Below are 22,175 nucleotides of genomic sequence, written 5' to 3'. Positions count from 1 at the left end.
ACAAATTATGTATATCATTCACACACAGAGAGAATACCCATAATTATATATCCACTAAGTTGTTTCGGGAGCGATCCACTTTCAAGAGAGGTGTCTTCGAATTCCTTGGTTCTAAAACTGACAGAAGGCTAACAAAGCTGCACAGAATGTTGAGCATCGGATGACTATCACGTAAGGTGTAGATTCCTGTCCGCGGGCCGCATTGAACCATGGAGGAACCGTGGAGCTTTGTGGTAGCCTGTTTCTGATATAGATGACACAACCAAAGCTTAAAACGGCGCAAAAGGTACGAGTATAGATTTGAGTTGCTTAGCGTTTCTCAATGATGCGGTCAGCAATCGTTTTTATTTCCTGCGTCACGAGAAAACTTGGAACCTCTTGTTTTTAACTGTTGCGTCGACATCGTGTGAAAATGATTGCGCAACTGCAATCTTAACTGCGATGAGGTGTTCGTTTCCAAGTTGTGAGCTCCGCTTCGACTTATGCAGGTTCGTCACAGGAAACGCCTGCTCGCAGATATATGTTGACACAGTTGCCTCGCGACGTGAACCCACGAATTATTGTTCCTATACCTACGTTGTGCCGAATAGGTTTGTCCGCGTCCAACGTCAGAATAAAGCGAAGTCGCACCAACTTCAGCGAACTTGTTGGTTTGGGTGCGTCGCACTGCAGGTCAATAAGTTCTTTGTCTTAGTCATCAGGAACGTTGTCAACAACTGTGGAAAAACGGCAAGCCAAAAAGCTCCCTTTCAAGTCTCCTGCGCTCGAATTCACTGGGAAGACGACCGAGCCTGCGACTGAAGCAGTCCGTTTGTGATGGCATTGAAGGCACCAATGTTACAAAATAGGCTACGTAGGGTTTGCATAGAAATGTTGGTAGGAATGTACTAGTAATATCAATCAAATAAAAAATCAGACAGAGGGACAGGTTTAGAGTGTCATCTACGAAGACTATGAAGGCAACACAGGCAGAGAGGGAACAACAAGTCTTAATTCAGTAACAGTCAGCGCCTGTCACAAGCCAGTGACAATGTTGTCCTTGTTTTTTTTTTCTCAATAAACATATCCCCCCCCCCAGTGACAATAGTTTTTTTTTGTTGTTGTTGTTGTTTTTCGCTCACTAATTAACCCAAGATAGACCGCACGAGTACAGAGCTCAATGATAACGCCACGACCGTTCATGAAACTTTGGCCGGATATATTTTTTCTCAGGGGCCAGGAGGGTCGCATGGAAACCCTAGGCGGGCCGCCACTTCGGTACGCCTGTAATCTCAGGTACCCTCCAAACTACACTGAGGATTGAGATTTAAAAAAAAACAATATATATATATATATAGAGAGACGGAAACAAATCTTCTAACCCCGATCTCAAGCATAATTTCTTGAATGACACAGGCTTGCATGTGTGATAGTCACTGTTCGTCAAACACATAGTAGAGTAGAGCTTTGCCTCTGACAATGAAATAACAGCAAGCGTTTGTGTTATTCGCAATACTCAGGAAAAAAGAAACAACAATAACTCTCAAACAGGAATGAACTGTGTGCTCCATGGATGCGCGGATGTGCTTTCTAGTAAATGCTCTTTCATGTTAACATTGCAGATCAAATCAGATATAGATGAAGAATACAGCTAAGCTATGGCAGATCAGACAACGATGTAACTGACATAGGGACAGAAGAGCACACCTGCACTGACTTTATATGGGTTGCCAACCTGAAATTTAATCATGTTGGTCCGCAGGACTATAATCCTTTCCTAAAAGCCTTCATCCGAGACATGCTTTATACAATCTGCAGCGATATATATCCATAAACCTAATGCACTAGAGTACACTGTTATTTCCCCAACGCACAAAATATTGGATTATAGTCAAAATGTGTTGTCACAAAGCCAGTTAAGATGGAAGAAGTGTATTTGCACTTTCGCGAGAATGAGTTTTCCATGATAGTTGTTGTTGGGCCGAGCTACTACTAGCACCCTTCAGTAGAAATCCTCCTATCCGGCTCCTGTGCGGTGCATTCCCTGGTTATGACAAGGCTTGGCAAAAACTTTAAAAACAACCAGTGCCGTGGAACACAGAAAAAAACAAAATGAAGACAGCAGGGTCATTCCACGCGAAAAAATCCAGAGGCGCTGCTCGACTCCCGCATCTTTTTGTGAAAAAATTCTGGTGTGCTTCTGGGTTCGTATAATGCTTCACTCCGAGTTATTTAGGCTATGCAGTGAAGCAGTTGTGTATTAGAAATTTATGGCAACGAAACAAAGCAGGCGAAACAACAAGGATAGAACTTGGCTGTCACAAGAACGTCCTGTAGTGACCAATCCGCAACCGGGCATTGTTAAATAGAAATTGTGCAGAACCTTGAAATTCGTATTGTTTAGTCATATGTGTAATGTGCGTTTGCAGACATACTTTTTAGCACAAGTGTATTTATTGATAATGTAGCACACAGGCAAATCTCAGATGAACAGCAGAAACGTAAAATTAACGCTGCAGGAGCGTAGCTTTTGTCACCGTGGCATTAGCAGATACCCGCCAAGTCTGTTCGATTACTGGCCAGTAGCAGTGCAGTAAGCACTAAACACGAAAGTTGGTTGAGCGCGAGGTGGAGTCTTCAACGTGACATCAAGTATACGTAAAGTGATCTACGTCAATTAGTTTTGGCGAGGATACAGCTCCATGTGGTCGAATTATTTGCAGTCCTGCCCTCCGGAATGTAGACAAATAAGCTGATTCACCTTACATGTAAATGTACAGCTCCGTCCAAACTTAACTTGAACACGGCGCCGGCCTGCGGAGCAAGAGGGACGACACCCTAGCGGCTCTAACTGGAATTACCGGGAGAGAGCGCTGAGGGCTGTCCTACTCGCATCACGGGGGTGCCCGTCTGAGAACTGGTGCTCCGCTCCGAACGGGCGCTGACGTTTACGTGGAGATTTGTTATCTGCGCATCGTTCCAGTCTGTTCTGGAGATTGCTGCGGGCGATTGAAATCTTCGCCATCTGATCAGTGATTGTCCGCGCCCACGGAGGAGAAGTAAGGAGAACGAACTCTGCCGAGCCGCCGTTGAGAAAGCGTGGTCCCGATTCCTCGAGTCTAATTGTGGCCGTGGCGCGGCGCTCGCGCTCCGTCAGGTACTTGCTGCTCTGAAATAAGGTTGCTGTAATGCACTCTTTCAGATGTACTTGTGTGTCCAGTGGAAGCAGAAAAAAATATTTTGATAAGTAAACACGCTTATCGTGTATCAAGGAACGATCTCTCCGTGAATTTTTCGCCTACAGTTTTTGTTAGTGCAAAGCAAGAAGCTTTTATTTTAGAATGCGGGGAAGCCGCCGTGAAGGGGGCTCCGCGTTGGCTGGATGGCTTGAATGTCTCCGTAAGCGTGGTGCTCTCGCAGTCAAGAAGCTATTCTCTTTTTCTTTTTTTATTTGCGATAAAACACGACACCCGAAGAAGCACAAAGGTTGCTATCCGACATCGTACAGTGTAGGGTAATGACGTCATTGGGCTGGTTAATCCGCATTTGCATTCTAGCTGTTGCACGAGAGCTTTGTCGCGTATGCACTACGCTTTGGGAAACAGGAGCCTGTTGTCGTAATTGTGATGCATCCGCTGGGATAGAGAGTTACATATTTCGCATGCCACCATACACGGATTTAATACCAAGGTTCCAGAACGCACTTCTGTCGCAGGTTTTGCACACGCGCGGTACAGGATTCAGTGCATGCACTTCCTGTTGCTCGAAGACGATTTTCATCTTGCTGTACCGGGGGGGGGGGGGGGGGTAAATCCCATATCTACTGGAATTAGGGCTTTTTAGCTTTTCTGGCAGGTATATATTGGTGGTGTTGCAGTACTGTTCTTTTTTTTTTTGTGGTGGTGGTAAAATATCTGGTGCAACGCTTTGAGGAGCATGCTTGTACAGAAGTACTTGAAACTGAACACCAAAGCGATATTGTATAATGTAGAAGTAATGTGTTGTTCAAGATTTCAGTGTTCGTCAATATAAATTAGAGACTGGATCCCGACTTTTATTTTGCAGTTCCCAAAAGCGAGCGATTGGCATGCATGCCAGAACCTTCGGAACCGCACCGTGTCCCATCATCAGAGCGTCCCGCTTATGCAACGACCCACATAACGCGCGATTCCGGAAAGATCGCATCGGGCGACTTTCGATTACACAGCTTCTAACTTTCTTTCTTCCCTCCTGACTTTCTTTCCTCCATACAACTCAAATGTGGCTTTTCGGAACAACGTTTGCTTCCTTTGGGGTATGTTAGCGTGTTAGCGCAGCGGTCAAAGTACGCGCGCACCACAGAGAGAAGGGCACGATACCCGAGACGGCCGGGGAGAAGCGACAGAGGATTCCGTCGGAGCCATTCGACACTACACCTTTGGCAATGTCAGACGTTTGTCTTACGTATTAAAGTTTCGTTTTTTTTTCTTCTTATTTCCGATTCCATTTTTATCGGACTCTAGCTTCCATCTATGAAACAAAAACGAGGTAGCAGAAACCAAAAAAAAAAAAAAAAAGAAAGAAAAAATAATTGTAGCTGACCAGAAAATATTAACTCGTTACTGGAGACACCGTTGTTTATGCTTATCAAAGAAACTTTCGTTTTGAACGCTTTTTAGTAGAGTATTCGAGCACAAACCGCGCATTGCCGTGCAGCCGATTTCGCGGAGCTAGTACCGGAGGGAACGCGAGCGCCGCGCCGCGGCCAACAATTGACTCGATAAATTGGGACGTCGTTTTTCAGCGGAGTTCGGTCTCCTTACTTCTCCTCCGTGTCCGCGCCGTTAGCAGCCATGTCATCGGTATGCGTCATATTGCTGTAGTGGCGTCACATTGATTGGAATTAAGGAATAGAATGAAAGCAATGTAATAATAATACACGTAAATACATTACGCTGGAAAAGATCGTTGCTTAAAGCACCGCATTCCGCGCCACGTTGTATCATATGTTCGCGATGGCAGGCCAGTTGACGAGCTTGTTCCATTCTCCCAGTGATTCTCCTTGTGTCGCAGTGTGCTAACGAAGAAGTTAAACATGTTAAATAATGTGGAGCAGTCGGCGCTTTTATGAGTGCTACCCTTTATTTTTCTTCCCTTCTACCCTTTATTTCTTCGAACAACAACAGTGAGCTTGCTATGCGTCGAAATAATTTACGGTAAAGGACACCTTGTACAACGTCGTAAGAATGGGATTTTCCATGTGACATCACCAATGTGGTTACTCGCTCGCATTATTCACATATTCATTGTCCATTACCACTTCCATGCTGCTTCAAGAATAACTCGGGTTTGTTATGAGAGTGAAATTATCTTGTAGCCCTTGAACGCACAGAGCTTCTCCCGCGCAGTTAATAGCAAAGAAACGGCAGTTTTGAGGCAACTGATGCTTCACAGCGATCAGTGATATCAGGTGGCACAAGGTCACGTAATCACTACAAACAAGCTGAAGCTTTGCGTCTCCTATCATTGCCCATTCGAAGCGGAGCACCACTTCTCAGATGGCCACCCCCGTGATGCGAGTAGGACAGCCCTCAACACTCTCTCCCGATAATTTCAGTTAGAGCCGCCAGGGTGTCGTCCCTCTTGCTCCGCAGGCCGGCGCCGTGTTCAAGTTAAGTTTGGACGAAGCTGTACTCCCAATTATTATAATAAAATAATGATATTGTAAAAACTTTGAAAACCCCACTGTCAGGGAACACGGAAAATACGACACGAAGGCAGCACTGAACTACAACCAAGGGACGTTACCACCAATTAACGTCATTTGGTTGTAGGTAACGTCACGTCCTGGTAACGTCATTTGGTTTAACAAAAGCTACGCTCCTGCAGCGCTAATTTTACTTTTCTGGTGTTCCTCTGAGATTTGCCTATGTGCTACATTATCAATAAATACACTTGTGCTAAAAAGTATACGAATTACAATACATATACGAAGTAAAAACAATACGAATGTCAAGGTTCTGCACAATTTCTGTTTAACAATGCCCGGTTCCGGATTGGTCACTACAGGACGTTCTTGTGACAGCCAAGTTCCATCCTTGTTGTTTCGCCTCCTTTGTTTCGTTGCCATAAATTTCTAATACACGGTGATGAAAGCGATGCTTACCTCTTTCCCCTGACTGACGCGAAGGTGGATATCGCGTTCTGTGTCACAATATTGTCACCATAATATTTGCAGCAGCTTGAAATAATCCAACAGCTTAAGGTGATGAAAGTTGGCGATCGCAGGTGATCACGCCACCATACGGACTTCACACGAATGATTATGACTTTTCGCACTCTCGCGATCACGATATCAGCACGCGATATCCGTTATGGCATATTAGTGCACTCACGAGATAATGCGAACAATCACACCCCGAAACGTACAACTGAGTTACTTGATATCAAAACTTGTTCGTGGCACGACCTTTACCATGACTGAATGTCATGCAGGGGCGGCGTTCGACTGAATGTATCTCTTTCTTATGCATATGTTCGATAAACGATGGACCACATGTGGCTCCAAACTTTGATAAACAGATTCGGAATACGATAATTCTTCTCTTTTGCTTTATTTCGAAAAGCCCTGTTGCCTATTATAGCTGCTCGAATACGCAGCGTGAAAGCGACAAGGCAAAAATATATTGGTTGCACCACACAATAGTCACTAGTGTGTGCTAGAAAGGACAAGGAAAGAAGTGCTCGACAATTTGAAATATCCTCGCATACAATTTAGGTCAGTAGATATAGGGTTCCTAGTTTTCGGTATTTAGTGAAAAGCAGCACGATAAACGTAGACCGCTACAATCTTCAAGTATGTAATCTTACGGATGTAAATGATTTGTACACCATAAATCTCCGGAATGAGCGCTGCAACTCGCTCACTTTGATTCCGTTTGGCTTCATGGTGAAACACAATGGACGGAAGATGTGAAATCATTTCCAGAAAAAAAAAAAAAAAACAGAATAACCACGCTCCCACCGGTCACAGTGTCAAATTACAAGGGCTATGCCCAGGATCTGCCCAGGTTAAAATTAGTCCTATTTCATCAAGAAGCGGCTTAGTTTGGGCCTGCAGCAGTGCGTTCACTGTGTGCATGGGAGAGTCCTTTTCACTAACAATTTCAAACGTGACCATCAAAAGCCAGTGACAGGTTGTGGCCGGGCGAAATAATCACTGATCAGATCCGACTTCGAACGTCGAGCATGTGAAAAACCAGAATCAAATACTACCCATTCTACCAGTACCCTAAGAATCAATGCGCACGCATGTCATTTGAGGCTCACTTCACACGCATAGTGGGCCACATATCACCAAACGAAGTTCCTCATACATGATCGTTGTGTATGTTGTTGCTAACATAAATTACTGCCACAACTAATCAATCCAAATGCCCGTGTAGAATGAACCGTTTGGCAAAATTATGATGCATAGGCCTGCGTGCCTGAAAGAACAAGTTTGAAATGTGCGAATATGCGGCATGCGCGATTGCAATACTGAAACAGAGGTACCCTATTGGTTGATTTCACAGCGTGCTCCTTTGCCTCTGGCAGGGAAAATGGAAATAAAGATACACTAATGCAAAACGTTCCAGAAAGCAAACGCGAATGTGTAGCAGAAATTTGAACTTCAGTGTCGGACTGCCCCAGCGACAGACAGCGACGCAAGGACAATGATCGCAGACTCATCGCAGATAATGGCGTTGTAGCGAACGATTTCGTTCGAAGCCGTACACAATGGTTCCCGCTACTACCGCTGAGAGGCGCGTCAGTATAAGTGCCACTAACCCATAGCCTCCCATATACAGGGTGGGTGCTACAAAAGGTCAGTCACATCTTCGCGCGTGACGCAATATCTACTTGAGAGACGAGCTTCCGCTACCACACAGTAAATAATTTGTGCAGGAGAAACGTACGAAAAAATCGTGGTTGCCATGCACTGCGTAAAAAAATTAATACGACCACGCAAACTTTCCTATTCGTGCATTTCCTAAGCGCTATACCGATGGATGGAGACGAAAGTTTGCGTGGTCCTGTTTATTTTGTTACACAGTGCCTGGTAACCACAATTTTTTCGTAGGTTTCTCTGGCATACATTTTTTACTCTGCATGAGGCAACGGAAGTCTGTGCGTCATCGAGATATCGGTCAAGGAAGTATCAGGTCACGCACGAAAATGTGACTGACCTTTTAGAGCACCCACGATGTTGTGTGGTGGTAACTTACCGCTGTGTGGTGGTAACTTGTCTCACACATCAATCATCCAGATGATCCGTCAAGAAAACTTTTCTTGACGTTTGACCAATGTCATCTCGCAAAAAACGTCCTTTCGCAATTTTTGGCGCGTGACCTCAGCAAGGAGGGTCATATTTCTTCCTCTCACGTGAAGAAACTATTCAAAGCGCAGCAAAGCAGCGCTGTCAGGCCAGTTCGTTTTTTTGACAAACCTAAAAAAAAAAAAGAACGTGAAACGGGCTACCCAATTACTGTTCACTCCTGTGACCGCAGCCCCTCAAGTGCCTCCTTGAGCAAGCTGGGCATACCTGCGATGTTAGCTATGCTGACGCGGTGCCCACCATACGTTTTATGAAAACCATGCACCGCTGGTTCCTACTCATGGATGTGAGCAACTGCACATAGCATATCCATCAGAACGACCCCGGCCTTTAGGAATACCGACATGCCAGGGATGGCCGCCTCGATTGGGTGGAGAAAGACTTCACTTAGCTTTTGGACACCGTGAAGAATGAGAGCAGTAAAAACACTTCTTGAGCCATGAAACATATTAAGAACCTCTTCTGACTACGCTGTCGAATGCAGAGTGCGTGAGATATCGCCTGGTCGAACAGCTGTTTGGGTTCGTTCTAACCAGAAAAATGTCATCGGTACCCAGTCGAATCATTCTTCGGGTTACATCCGCAGGAAGCAACGACCAAACGGACGCGAGGACAGGAGTTTTAAGCATAGAGAAGGCGCTTGAGACAGAAATTATTCCAGTGTCTGCCAACACCAACGTGGTCAGCACCGAGGGGAACAACTCAGCTGTCCCCTTGCTTCAGGATACTAACGAAGAGGTCGAACCGGGGCACTTTCTGCAGCAGGCGCGATGAACACTTGAACAGAGCTTGGCGAACCCACGACGACTTCCGCCCACACCCGACGAACCTGTCTTATCAATGGTGGGGGCTACCTAGCTCGCGCCGTGACAGAAAACATTGACTGTGACTTGTGCCTGGCGTTGCTGGTGAAGCCGGAGTGATCGGCTCCCGTTGACCGACTGATTGTTCACCAGGACCGAGGTGGCCTTCGGTACCCGTCTGGTAGCTTTCTCCATGTCCTTTACGCTCTAAGGAAATACATCGAGACGTTCCTTAACTGTCGAGGACGGACTCTGAGGACGTCCAGCTGAAACAAGCAGTGGAGAACGCGGTGGATGCCTTTTCAGGGCACAATGAACTGAAGTGCTTGAGTCCTGAACACCACACGCTCTCGCTCACTATGCTGTGCACAAAGTTATTCAGCCCAATGCTGACGAAGTATGCGCTCTCTGTTACTGACAAAAACGACCTAGCAAAGGTATTCTTTGCGAAACCACTCTCGAGGCTAGTGCTCATACTGTAACTAACTACACAAAAAGGACCTGACGTTTTTCGGGTTCAAGCAGATTACTCTCCATTTTCAGCTCAGTAAGCGTCGGACTCAATTTGGGCTTTATTGAATTTCTCACTTATTTCTAAACACGTATCACGTTTTATCGCGTACCACGTAGCAAACTCTAGGCGCGACTGAATATTATAGAGCACAGTATAATACGCATGACTTGGTGTTTCTAACTATAATTTACGACGAATACATGTCTGACCAACATGTGCACGTTACTGTGGTCCTCCTCTCTCACAAAATAAGAAAAGAAGGAAATCAGTGCCTCCAGATTTTATTTAAAGTGCCCGATTTCACCCTCACTTCCAAAATTTACAATACCTGTTCCCCCATCTCCGAATCTGCGAATTCTTTTAACCCAAAAAAGTCAGACACGAAACGGTGTGAAGTGAGTTTGGCAGTTGTTCACCGTATACATGTAAATAATGTATATGTAATATTATCACCCCCTGCAGCTTTGGACCAGGTCGTTCGAATAATGTCTGTACTGGAATTATTTGAACTCTCTCTGCACAGCATACTTATTATCTCATTCGATGAAAGCACGTGTCCACCCGGTACGGCTTGACAGAAGAGTATATAGGTGAGGGAAGACGCCTCCGAAACTTCTATTGGTATGTGAATATGTTACGCCCATAAGAAAACAAAGAGCGAGAAATCGGACGCTTGAAATCTGTGTGTGAACGACAAACGCCAGCTATCGCGCATTTTCTTTCACGGAGCCATAGCTACACTCGCAACTAAAAATAAAAGAAAGACAAGTAACGGAGCAACAGAGAAACCCCTGCACGAACTTGCCTGCATGAGTCAACATTCCGGCAGAAGCATAGGAATAACTACCATGAACCTAGGAAAGTGGCGCTATCATAGGGAACGACCGGCTCCCATGTGTTGCGGGATCTTTGGGCAGACAAGTAGTATAGAGGAGGCTATGACTGGGGTTCTCAATCGGGATATCCCGAATTCCAAAATCCCGGGATCCCGGCCAATTTTTGACGTCCCGAAGACCCGAGATTTCGTGCAAGCAAATATATGACAGGAAAATCAAACACCTGTAGGCCATCAGGCACAGACTCACTCGCAAGGAAATTGCAAATTTTTATGGCTGGAGGTGGCAGAGGACGGCTGCCTACACGTAGGTACAGATATTTGCTGACTGTCATTTCTTCAAGCGCAGAAGCTTTGCGGATCTTCAGTTCGGCAGCCAGTATGTGCACGAAAGTTGGCTCTGAACTGGGGGACACCAACCTCGACGCTCTGTGCTTTCTCGGGTCGTGTTTAAATCGTGGAATGTGATGAGCACGCAGAGACGGTGCTGTGAACTGTTTAGTGTTTCGTTGCTTGCCATTCGTTTTATTTTTATTTTTTTAATGTTCTTCATTCAAGTGGAATATTACACCGTTTGAGGAAATTACAAAGTAATATTTCCTAGAAAACGAGTCCCGCTACACTTGAAGTAACAGCTGTTACTTCAAGTGTAGCGGATCTCGCCTTCTGCTCACGTGCAACAGTGAAATGCAGATGAATAAAAAAGAATGAGTGGCATTATCATAACAAAAAATAATAAATAAATAAAATGTAACCATTGTGCCGTTACTATTTTACTATAAAGCGCACATGAACTGCGCAAAACACGCCGATATAGTCACTTGAGGTAATAGAGTCCGGCACGGTCCCCGGCTGACCCGCATGTTGTTGCGGAGCTATTCTCGTCAAAGTAAGCTACCTGCTTACTTTCTTTGCAAGGAGGTTATTGGTCGCCGAATAAAGAAGACGTGAACAATGGGTGGTGGTGGTGGTGGTGGTGGTGATAGGGCTTGCCGTTGTCGGCCTCACGTATGTGGGCAACGTCACGACTCACGCCCTGGGGGAATGTGCGTCCTGGGCCGACCTGGTGAACAATGGGAATGTCATTGGGAATGGTTTTCACGCGCCGTTGGCCAATAGTCGAGCAATTTGATCGTCCAGCCTTGCTGCTGTGTCTGTGTTTTCACGATACGATCATCGCGATACCGCCCTTCATGCCCTTAAATTGTCTCCCCGGAAACGGAAGACTACAGCTTGAAACAGAAGGTTGGAGGAATGTGGAGAAAAGTGGTCATGACAAGTTCACTTGCTTGATAGTAATATCTAAGAAACTTCGACGGGGTAAAAATAGGAAAACAATCTTGTGTAACAATCGCGTTGTGCGCGAGATAGCGAACAAGTAGGTGGCGCTCGTGCGTGCCCAAGATTTTGAACAGGCGGAGTGGCGCAAAAAGATTACTATTCACCCTACAGTTTCTTATGTCATTTCTTGTTTACGCGCAACGCCTCTGCGGCGCCATTTGTTATTAAGTGACACTGATTTCGTTGTCTTCGCCATGCATTCGTATCTTACATTGTCCACAACCCCGACAACGCCCCCCCCCCCCCCCCATGTAATGAGTCGTGTGAGAAAGTAGCACGAAACGACCACTACATTATTCTTAATTCTGTCTGTGTACGGGACAGACTCTTACTAGTTTAATGATAGACGTCATCGCTTCAATCGTCGATATGACGAACGACTCTGCATCGGTGCGGTCCATTGTGGTGAAGCACGATCCACGGCAATGAGCATAGATCGTCCGATCATTCTTCCAACGAAATGCAAATATTTATGCACTATGCGCCATTTCCGCCGTCGTGGAAACGTATTTGGAGTCAAATAAAAGTCATAGTCCGAGGCACGTACGCCATTCTCATCGTTACCGCCGTCCCCGTTTAAAGTAATCACCCTCTTTTCAGTGCTTACTTTTCAGTGCAAAAAGTAAGATACTACGTCACTGCCTACGTCAAAATGACGTACGTCTTAACATGATGCCGTGAGCTAGGGAACTAGGGACAGCGAGGGGACAACTTGGAAGAGCAATGTTCTTCATAGCAGCACGGTATTGGGTGTGGCGCCACCAGCTCTCCACAACTCCCCATAGAGCCCATAGTATAGCTAAATTCACACAACACTGGGCACACGACCAATCAGAGTGCAGCGATTGCTTCCTCAATCCTCCAATCAGAAATCTTTCCGTCCGGCTCGCAGCCCGACCGGTTCTGGCTGTTGCTGACTTCTGCTTTCCATACTGGCCTGTACCGGCTACCCCTCACCTCTAAGTGTACTAGCTTTCATGCACGTCGTAAAGTTATTCCGTGATTCCCAAACAACTGTGAAAAGTGTCGTAATGAACAAATTTATTTATACTGACACAATCGGCAGGTTGACACACATGCACTGAGCGTACTGAGTCCATTGCGTAGCGCTTCCTAGCACACTGGAACAAAGTTCAAACTTGCAAAATACGCATATCGACACAGCTTATTCCCAGCAACGAACAACCGTCACATACTTGCGCACAATCGCTTGATCATCATGTCCTTGCCTGCTACACGTCAGACATAAAATGCTGCTTCATGAATCGTATTTTCTTGTCACCGCTATGCAGATCTGACGGCGCTCGAACATGTTCATCGAGCCAGAATTCACGACAACACTTCAGTTTGAAATCCGATTGGCTCTTCGTAGACCGATGCTTGTGGCGAGAAACAGTTCAACACGATCAAAGGCACCATAATACACGGATAAAACGGCGATCGGCGAACGCACTTGCCTCCCAACGAAAGACACCGCCAACGCGGCGCCCACCGTTCAGACTTCAAATGAAACCGCCGAAGGAGAACGCAGCACGCAGGCGAGGAAGCGCGAAGTGCCGTTTTCAAATTCTGGCAACCAATCCGGACACGCTTGTGGCGTCCGACCAATAGAGAGGCACGGATTGCTCCGTGCGCAGTAACACGCATTTTGATACAGATTTTGCGAGAGCTGTGGGGGGCTGGCGCCACTTTTTGACTGTAAAAAAGACAGCGACGGCAGCAGCCCGGCGTCAAACATGTCACGTCAAAATTGTCAGAGCTCCGTTCATGAGGGATATTCCATAGCAACTATAATATCAGGACGTCATAATTATTCCTGCACGTTTAAACCGATGTACTGTTGTTTCTCCTTTTTTCCCATACAACCTATTTAAAGGTCAACTCCGGAGATACCTTGACTTCTTGAAACTGCAACAATATTCTGGAAGCCCATATCGAACTGTATCTGAAACCACCCTTCATTTCCACAAAACAGCTCCATATTTTAAATAATCGTAAATTAACCATTTCGAAATAGACATGGGGGCCGCCATTTTTATGACGGCAGCTGTTCACGCGGTCTATATCGCCGACGTAAGTGATATCAGTGTTCTTCAAGACTTCCCTCCCTCTCTACGGAGCATATACGGGAATGTAAACAAGCGATGGTGGCAGGGAGCGTCTGCTCGATCGACGTAGGCTTCTTGATCGCATCGATTTTTTATATCTGGGATGATCTGCCAATGCCAAAACACGCTGTTGATACCATTTGTGCAGTTAGAATTCGTGCAATTATGCTGTCGCGTTCCGGCCAGCGGCAAACTGGCTAAGAACGCAAGGGACGTCATGTATATCGTCAACCGAACTGTGCTACGCCTACATACGAAAGATATTTTTATTCGCCTTGTAGGTGTCTTTGATAAAGTAAGTCAATTCATTGCTTAATTGAAGACTTCACTCTCTTATAGTTACGGCTCACCACTGCTGCATCACTTGCGCGTATCTTTCTCACTCTCGAATACCTGGCGTTTGACGTTACAGGAGCAGTAATCACATTTCTTGGCATTATACCGGGTGAACGAGTTGTGTTTGGCAACGCCATGTTATCGTATACACACTGCAGGTACGTACGTGAGAACTGGGCTTGAATGACAACCTTAGTGTAGATTCGCGATGAACGTATTTGCCGAAATTTTACGCTGTCGAGAGAGCAAGCACCAGATACAACAAGATACTTACATGAGGGCATACATGGTTTATGAGAGCTGAACAGAAAAAGAAAGGAAGGAAAAAATAAACGAAAACAAAAATACACTGCACAGTACAAGGACACCTTGCAAGTGTAATTATCTTGCACCTTATTTCGGCTGGTCTACTAGTGCAGTGCAGCCATGAGCCATCACATTAATCAACCACACAAAAAAAGAAAGAAAAGAAATGAAGATGAGTTGCTTCCATATGTCATCTACACCAGTATTACATCTGGATCTGCATGCTGGTTTCAGGAGGCGAGTTACTTCTTGAATCAATGCACATCTCCACCCATTCCACAGATACTGTAATTTTACACGTAACATTGAATAGACCATAATTTTATTGAATACACAGAGATCATAAAACTATCTGACTCCTCCCATAATCCCCCGCAACAGGTAAACAAGTACACTGCAAGATGGACAGAATTCAGGTGCAGTTGAGGGGAGTTGCCTCAGGACAGAAGCCGCCGATATTTCGAACAGAGACTGTTCTTAGATACTAGGTACGAGACTGTCTGTACACGTTCACTGAAGCCCTTCTGCTGTCGACTTGCATTTAATGCCTTGCAGAGCTGTTAGCGTTGTACTGACTCATTCACTGTAATGCTTGCGATGAGCCCCGCTTGTGTAGTCTCTTCCTTCTGTTCGGGGGCTCATGAACAGCCATCGTCCACAGAGATCGAGCAGAGCACCAGAAAGCCCCTGGACATACCCTGACATGAAAATTAGCATTATTAGAATTCCTAAAACAGACAGGACAGGCTTGTGCAGTAAAGAAGGTATGCAATTATCTGTTTCAGTAGTTTTATCACACACATTCCTTATATGTAGATACAATATGTGGCACACAGATAATGTGGAAGCGGTGGTGTGATACATGACCTACTTACCATGACATACTTAGATACATGACCGAGTCACAGCACTGAGACGAGGCAACTTTTAGTGCACACAATGGCGGGATGTCTTTCAGAATGGGAAGTACACCCACTATCCCCTACAACACTTCGAATGTTCCAGTTCCTGTAAGTGAGGAATGCAGGACAATTGCTTAGTAATCGCTGCTGGCTTGAAATACTGTAAATCACCTTCGTGGGGCCAAAGCAGCTTCCCAATGTCTTGATGTGCACATCTTGCATGGTGACTTTGATGCTCATGAATATGTGAAGCAACGTTATGATCTAAATATTCATGCCATGCTAGAGTATCATGAGCCATTTTACCGGAACCAGGTTTCCATTATCATTGCTTGTCCATGTGCGCACACATGTGCGTGTTCACGATACTGTGGCACCATTATTGTAGCACCAGACGTTGCTTCACCAGTGCTGCTGTATGTACCTGTCTCCTGGGGCCTGAGCAAGGAGAAGCAGAAATTATAATTATACCTGTTAGGGCTAATAGTGTTAGGAAAAGCAAAAAAGCATCTACATATTTAAGAGCTACAAAATGTGATCAACGATGTTGACAGCATAGCTTGCCCCCAGCTATACCCCTGCTAATAGGAAATATGTTGTCAACCAGTGGACAGCATACATATGTGTTATGACGGTGTGCTACAAAGCAAATGGGTCATCTTGCAATGTGCCATGTGTCAAAACGATGATTCACAGATAGAAGAGTCTTTCTCATGACTTCACCTATTTCTGCTAATCTGTGACGAGTATGCTGACCGTCATCCCTTGCTGGTCAAGGTACTCAGTTGCTGGAGTCAACTTCATTAGTATAGAAGGACAGAATGGAAATTTTGGCACGCAATAACTTTACATTACAACTTGAATACACAGCACTCACAGACACAGCCCGGCTTTTAAAGAGGAACAACAACATGCTACCATGTATGCAGGATATGGGGTAGTTCCATGGTTGGGAAAAGGCTGAGTGTGATCATACAGAAGTCCAGACAGACACAGGGTGTCTCAAAACAAGAACTCCTAAGTTGTTGCTGATTTCAGCTGCTGTGACTGTTTTGTCTTCCCTGTGCCCAAGCTCAGACTTCTCCAAACTCATGTAATTTCTCAACCAGCTTCTCTGAGAAACTGCGTAGTTTTACATACAACCGCGGATTATAGGGCTTAGCAGTCCCATATTTGTCGTTCCATAGTGGAAGTTCGTGCGGACACTTACCCGCAACTTTGGTCCTTTGGTGCTATCCTTTCCTCTTTGTTGTTGTCGAACGAGGCAGGTGCCGCATCCCTTTCCAGCGACTATTACAGTCCAAATCGGCCGTCAGGTGAACGACCTCGTAACATTCTGATGCAAAATGCTTCGAGCACACACGGCAGTTGCCTTGATAAGTTCAGAGCACTCAACCACTGGTTTCGTACTACTCAATCACGCACAATATCAACTGGGAACCTGGCACGAAACATCTTTCTTAGTAGCGTACCTGCTCATACTGCGAGAAGCACGGCATTGTCACAATTCACTCACGCTGCATCTCTCACAAAGTGACAACTTAGATGAGGTTGTGTGTACTGACTAGCCGGAGTAAAAAGATGATCAAATTAAGGCGCGGAGAAAGGTGCCCGTACGTACACGACTCTCGATTTCGCTTTCAGCCTGACGAGTGACGAGTTGTGATTGCTGGCGATTGCGAAACTGCGAGCCAGCAAACAAGCCAAGAGGATCCAAAGCGAAAGCTGAGCGTGACGTCAGCTGTTCAAGCCGACGATCGGTCGGCAAACCAAAAAACAGATTTCGCAGTAAATACAGGGTATTCGCCCAAACTATTTTGGAAGTACATTCAGTAGGCATCAACCTTTGTGCCTGCGAGTTTTTGCTGTAATCTGTGGCAGTGAGTTTCCTCCGGAGCTGACCTTTAAATCCGGTACATAGCGCCACTGTAGGTCTAAGCTATGATGCTCTACACGCTGTGTATGCGCTGGGGATAAATGTCCCTAGAAATGGGCGGAGCGTTCAGGCGGAGCTTGTCGCGGTGGCTCAGCCCAACAGCTCGTGACGTGTAACGTAAGCAGGTAGCTTACTTTGATGAGAATAGCTCCCCAGGTTTTCGGTGTCGTGCGGGTATCGGGTTGGGTGCGGGCGTCATTGTTGACGGCGAAGCGGGCAACTGGTCGGGTGCGGTCGACGCATTTTGCCAAAACGCAATAACATCGAGTTGCTCAATTTCTTACGCGTCTGTACTGCAGTTGCCCGAAATATGACGTAAAACGTCGCTGACAAGTGCGCAACAAACGCTCACATCAACAGCGCCTTTGTGTCCTTCTTTATCCATGTCAACCTAGGATTGACAACCTTGGCATTGGCTAAGTGTGCCCACGATATCTGAGGGCAGCGTGAGCGCGATATCAATAATCGCGGTCCTTCGCGTTTCCATGCCAACGTGATGGCAGATTATCGCAGAGGTGCTGCCATGCAGCGTGAAAACACGCGGGACTCACACAATCGGCGATCGTTAATGTGCGTTTGTTGTTATCGCGAGTAGTATGCAATGACCACTACTATCCGGAAACACACAGGGGGGCTGGACAGGATTAAATTAACAGTTAGGGCTCACTAGGACCCCTACAGTAATAGGGACCATCCAGAGAGTCACCAAACTAATTGGGGAGCACCAGACCACCCTGCACGTTTCCGGATACTCGTGGTCATAAAAAAGAAAAAAAAAGAGAATAGATATAAATAGAGTGGAGGCAAACAATTTATTCAAAAATCAACGATGCCGTGTCGAAGAAACCCCTTCGGAGTGACCAGCGACCACCATGTTGCTTGTTGACGGCCGGTAGTTTCAGAGATCGACGACAGGTGGCCACCTAATTGCAAGACATCACACCAGATTGCGGCACCGTTATAGCTCTATGCGAGAAAGACAGAGAACAACAAAGTACTAGCGGCAGGTAAAAATTGCAACAAGAAAGACACTGCTAAACAAGTCTAAACATGCTTGTCTGTGCTTTTTCTGGGCACCCTACTCATTGCTGACTGCACATTTAAAGGGTAGGATCTGAAATGGGATGGCCATTAGTGCGCGAAAGATATTCGAAGTGTGTGGATGCGAACAAGCAAAATTGGAGTACACATCTGCAGTCTGGGATCACTAAACATGCACGTTCTCCGAAAAAATAGAGAAAGTACAAAGATCTGTTGCCCGACTCATCTTGTCTAGGTTTTGGAGGACTCCCACAGTTACACATGTATGTGGAACAGCTAAATTTAGACTCCCTTGCACATAGGCGCAGAGTAAAACTGTTCTTTCTCCTATACAATGGTTAGTTGATTACCAAAATTAATATGTATAAATTTTTTAAAATAAAATAAAATATCTAAAAATGTTATTTGATTATTTGATTCAATTATTTGTTAAAAATGTTTATTTGACATAAATTATTTATTTAACAAATGGTTGCTGGATTAAGGGTTCAAGACATGTATGACATGTTAAATGTTCCTTAGGATAACATCATTTAAAACTGAAGCTTTCTTTTCTTCTATTCTTTTTTTCATCTTCAACGCTCTAGGTGAACCAATAAAAAAAGTTGATCAAACGATCACTGCTGTTTCGATCAAATGGCGTTCGATGAAATGGCTTCCGACCAAATGTCCCGCGTTCGATCAAATGACTTTCGACTCAACGGTGTTTGATTAAATGTCCTGGAACCCTCCTAGACCCGTTCTCCTGTAGTGCGTTTTCGGGAGCGCTGACCTAAAGGAATAAAATGGGACGGGTACATTTGGGAGGCAGCTGGGAGAAGCTGATTGTTTCACACCTGAATATTGTGACGGGAGAATATGGGGCATAAAGGTATCCACGACAAACACATGTGTTGGACGCAGACGCTTGACTGTCGCAAGCGAAGATGGATGTCCAGTTCATTGCGACACAACCCAGTAAACCAGTAATATCCAGGCGACGTCCACACAAGATCGCGAATGTCACAAATATCCAGACGTCTTAGGGATGTCCAGTGGATATATCGGAAATGACGTTGAACTTTGATCACACACAGTACGTCGCATGAACGTTCCCGAGACATTGCATCTGAGACTTTTCGTGCCGGCGTATAATGACATTTTCTAGTTCAGAAACGTCATGCACGGGTATACATATCACATTATTTGTTTAAATGAAGGCACGTTTATTCTTTCACCCCACAAATGATTCACGTTTTCGAGCGCCGCTCGATCGACCAACATAACCAGACATCTTTCTGAACATTAGCAAAGCCAACTATTTCACAAAAACTACTTTGAACCCTTGGACATCCCATCTCCTTATTCTTCGCTTGTGTAGGCTACCTATTGTGAACGGTTCGTCGATTTCGTCATTGTTCGTGTTACCGCATGCCACCACGAGGGGGCCGAAGTAAAGGAAGCTGCAGAAAAGAAAATATTCAAGCCGATCCGGTAGCGATGGTTTTGGCGGCTGTAGTGCTTTGCTCGGTCCTTTGTTTGGTGCAGAAATCACCTAATGTATACGTTGTCCGTCGTGTTCATGCGTCTGAAAACAAGATGAAGCCATCAACTGTCACTGTAAATATATCTCACTGTGGTGCGTTTGAAATGCCAATGTTGTAATTCAGGCGCTTTTGGAAAAAGTTCTTGCGTAGGGCGTGTTTGCGGTTAGGCCTAACAGTCGTGCGTTCCTAAAGATTTGTCCTAAGTCCACAATGCCAAAATACAGAGAACGATATTTGCGTGAAAAGGCTTCCGCAGAAGCTCGTGTTGCAATTGATTTGTAACAGAGACAGTTGTAACAGTGATACGACGGAATGCACGCTACCTCGTGTGCTCGCTAATGTACCCGCGCCAGGAAATGAAGGGGAGATAACTCACCGCAGTGACCAAGAGACAGCCAGTCCAGGTAGGCGCGAACGCACTCGAAATCCTGATTCTCCCGGGGGTAGTGTAGCATATGTCAGTGAACGTAACGAAAGCTTTACTACGTACATGCCTGACAGTTCCTCAGACACATCAAGTGCTAGCGAAAATTAACTAGACGCATCTCATATCACGGCGGAGTTGCGAGAGTGGGCTGTTACTGAAGCTATTAGACAAACGTCATTGACTAAGCTTCTAAAGATACTTCGACGTTACGAGCGCTTCAGCACCCTGCCCATGGATGCTCGGACACTCTTGCAGACACCCAGGAATAGCTCGAAAGACGTTACTGATATGCCTCCTGGCCAGTACTACCATTTTGGCTTATTTCAATGTCTCCAGCACATTCTGGAAGGAATCGATGAAGACCCACAGCATATTTTGTTGACATTTAACGTTGATGGCCTTCCTCTCACAAAAACCACGAAAAATGAATTGTGGCCAATACAGTGTAAGATTATGTCCCTGCCAGATGTCCCACCATTTGTAGTTGGCACGTACTGCAGAAACGGAAAGCCTTTTCAGCCAAATGAGTATCTCAGGAAATTTATAGATGAGCTCGCTTGCCTCCTCAAGGAAGGTATTTCTGTAAAGGGATCAGTAGTCACTGCCGGATTTCATGCCATGATTTGTGATGCCCCTGCACGTGCCTACATATATGGAACCAAAGGTCACACGGGTTATGCAGGATGTCCCAAGTGCACAGACGAGAGAGATTATGGCGCGCATCGCACATTTTACTCTACCACTAGCTCGGCCTTGCGAACCGATGAGTCCATTCGCGCACAGTCAGATGCTGATCACCATCGCAGCTTCTCAGTAATAACTGAATTACCAATTGACATTGTTAAAACAGCGCCACTAGATTACATGCATTTGGTATGCTTAGGCGTCATGAAAAAGCTGATCCTGCTTTGGGTTTCAGGCCTGCTGAGTGTGCGCATTGGACCATCGCAGAGAGCCATTATGAATGAGAATGCCCGAAGAATGAAAAATGCATTCCAAGAGAGTTTGCGCGCAAACCTAGGGCAGTAGATGAGGTGGACCGGTGGAAAGCCACAGAGTTTAGACTGTTTTTGCTTTACACAGGCCTGATCATCTTGGAGCAAGTGCTTCCAAAACCCCTTTTCGAAAACTTTCTAACCTTGCATTCTGCGATATCTATATTGGCAAGGGAGGACCTGTCTCAGTCGGAAAATCAGTACGCCTCGGCACTTCTCTCTCATTTTGTGCGTGCCTTCGCGGAATTGTGTCGTACAACGTGCATTGTTTGCTACACCTGGCACGTGATGTTGAAAACCTGGGGCCCCTGGATTCCTTCAGTGCTTTTCCTTTTGAAAATAACATCAAAATTCTTAAAAGACAGATCAGGAAACCAGGGGCTACACTTACTCAGCTCATTAACCGCTCCAGTGAAAAGCAGCTTGCAAACATAAGACCTGTTCGAAGGCAAAGGCAAAGCTTGGCCTTAGGAACTCGCACAGTCATGGCCCACTAATTGAATCATGCACTTCACCACAGTGTGGTACCCTGAAAACGTCCAATTTTCTGTTAACAACAAGTGGCCCAGACAGGTACTGCGTGATAAACGGGGACATAATTGAAGTGGAAAACTTTGCGACACTGCAGTCCTCGGGAAAGCCCTGTGCAGTTGGTATAGAAAACTGACTCCTATGCATGACTTGTTCTCCAAACCTTTTCCCTCATCATTAATTAGGATCTATGTCGTGTCAAAGGAACTAAATCTGAGAGCCTGGCCACTACATGGCCT

The 22,175-nt window shown here is 45.6% G+C and overlaps 1 protein-coding gene across 3 annotated transcripts in view; it reads right to left on the bottom strand.

Annotated features, from left to right (window-relative positions):
* LOC135372173 (zinc finger protein 551-like) overlaps positions 1-22,175 on the bottom strand; it is a 114,210-nt gene that overhangs the window by 63,402 nt on the left and 28,633 nt on the right. For 2 of the 3 annotated variants that reach the window (XM_064605859.1, XM_064605863.1), the window contains exon 1: positions 6,125-6,265. The exons of the other annotated variant lie outside the window; for it this stretch is intronic. The gene's annotated coding sequence lies outside the window, so the exon portion shown is untranslated. Of the gene's footprint in view, positions 1-6,124; positions 6,266-22,175 lie in introns of those variants that run through there. 3 annotated transcript variants of the gene reach the window in all.

This window comes from Ornithodoros turicata, unplaced genomic scaffold (assembly GCF_037126465.1).
Source record: "Ornithodoros turicata isolate Travis unplaced genomic scaffold, ASM3712646v1 Chromosome13, whole genome shotgun sequence".
Taxonomy (NCBI): domain Eukaryota; kingdom Metazoa; phylum Arthropoda; class Arachnida; order Ixodida; family Argasidae; genus Ornithodoros; species Ornithodoros turicata.
Note: the sequence above shows the minus strand (reverse complement) of the source record. Positions and strands in the feature narration are given on the sequence as shown.